The sequence below is a fragment of the Panthera pardus genome, unplaced genomic scaffold (assembly GCF_024362965.1).
Source record: "Panthera pardus isolate Hobbes unplaced genomic scaffold, ASM2436296v1 HiC_scaffold_17, whole genome shotgun sequence".
NCBI lineage: Eukaryota > Metazoa > Chordata > Mammalia > Carnivora > Felidae > Panthera > Panthera pardus.
In genome coordinates, this window is record NW_026526732.1 from 8,203,519 (window position 1) to 8,205,844 (window position 2,326).

Consider the following 2,326-nt stretch of genomic DNA (forward strand, 5'->3'; position numbering starts at 1 on the left):
TCAAGTTACGGATCTAAGTTCATTTTTTTATGTGGCTATATAACTGTTTCAGTGCCTCTTGTTGAAAAGACAATTCTCCACCGCATTGCCTTTGCACCTTTATCAAAAATCAGTTGTCCATAAATGCGTGGGTTTGTTTCTGGACTCTGTTCTCCTGATCTATTTGTCTACCTTTATGCCAATGCTACACATTTTTTATTGCAGTAGTAGAAGTTTAGGTCTGGTAAGAAACTTAAAAAAGGCCCCAAGGTCCACCCCATCCTAGAGAGTCTGCATTTCCCTCTTGCCTTCCCAGGACAAGGTGAAAGCCTTCATTCTCCTCCCAGAGTTCAATGTGGACCACCTTTTGCTAAAATGGTCTTAGAACAGCCACCACACAGGTTGCAGCAGAGAATATTCTGGGCTAATGTGGAGAATATAAATGATGTGATCTCTGCAGAGAATTTATCTCCAAGACAGGGAGAAGTGTTCTCCTGTAGGAACTGTGACTGTTAGTGTTCCTAGCACTGGGTCACCCAGCTGGACCCTTGCTAGCCATTTCTGTAAAGATTTGCAGATAGAGAGACTGAAGTTAACCATTAAAATAAAATTCGAGAATGTTAAAGAATTTACCGCACCTGCTTCCTTCCTTCCCCTTTCTTCTTCCAGCATCGTTCCCAAACTCTCTGCTTTGAAAATTATGAGCCAGTTACATGCTAAAAAGGAGGTAGAAAAAAAGTATCTCTCTCTTCTTACACACTAGGGGCATGGTATTGATGAATGTGTGAGCCTGACAATGGGGCACTGGAGAGTTTGAACAAAAAGTTAGGGAAATAGCGTGTTTGGAATCTCTCTGTACTATCTTCACAAATTGTAAATATAAAACTATTCTAAAATTAAAATGTTATTTTTATAAAGCCAGAATAGCCATTTGAAAGAAACGTTAGGGAAAGGGAAGGTTTACTAAAACTGCTTAAAAATAACACTGCAGCTCTAAAAAGTAATCATCCTCTTTGTTTCTTATCTTCCCAACCGAAATATGACCATTAACCTTCAACCTTCCAGATGCTCCTACTTGATTGGGTATTTCTTTATTTCTTTAAGCAGTAAGAGGGTCTTTAGATGCCCCATGAAACAGTGTGAGTGTGTTTTGGTTTCTCCCCAACCTTCTGAGTGCAAACAACCTCCCATCTGTTCCTTTCTCTCCCCAACCCAGATTGCATCATATTTCCTGGTTTAATCAGAGATAAGAAGAATAGATATTGAAAGTCTCCTCAAAGGAAAGTCCAGAGATGCTCTGTGATGTGGAAGGTATGAAAGCATGGGAATTCAAAGATGAGAACTTCAGGCTGGCATCATGTGTCACCACTGTTCTGGCATAATAAAAATGGAGGACCTAAGCACATCCATTCTGTGACCTGGGTCTCCTGTTGACAAAGGCATTTCACTGGAGAGTATCCACTGATGGGATAATCCCACACATGGGCAAAGACAAAAACGGAGGGGTCTGTCACCCACTAACATCAACCACTTCCTTATCTCCTGGGTACAGCTTTGCCCAGGAAGGAGGCCATCTAGGAAATAACAGGTGTCAAAATGAAAGCAAAGGCCCTGGAAACTGAGCACAACAATGCTTACTGCTGAGTGGAGTTCCACTCATGTCAGATCCATCTTAGACTTCATCATAGAGGCTCATTACTAATAAAAATCATAAGAAGCTCAAGAGGAGACACAGTGTGTACAAGGCACAGTGTGCACAAGGGCAGTGTTAGCCCAAGACTTTGAGGTACTTACCAACGGGATGGAGAAGGCATTCAATATTCATTCACAGGTCAGGTCAATCCTGGTCCTTGGTGAGTCCCAAGGAAACTCGCCTTCTGGGGTTCACACCTATATGGGAGCAAGACGTATGATTTGCTTGTAACCAAGAGAATATGGCAGAGGTAATGGGATATCACTCCATGATTAGGTTACCATATGTATGCATAAGACTCTGTCTTGCTAGCAGACCTGTTGGGCTCTCCCTCACTGGTCTTGAAGAAGCCACCATGATGCAAATGGCCATGGTGGACAAGCCCTTGTGGCAAAGGACTGTGCGTGACCTCTATTTGCTGAGAGCAGCCTCCAGCAAGAAACTGAAGGCTTAGATCTGTGACTAGAAATGAATCAATTCTGACAACAACTAAGGGAGTTTGGAGGCTGACTGTTCTCCAACAGAGCCTCCGATGATCCTACAGCCTTGGCCAACACCTTGACTCTAGCCTGGTGAGATGCTGCAACCAAGAACCCAGCTAAGCCATGACCAGACTCCTAACCTCCAGAAACTCTGAGACTGTAAATGCATGTT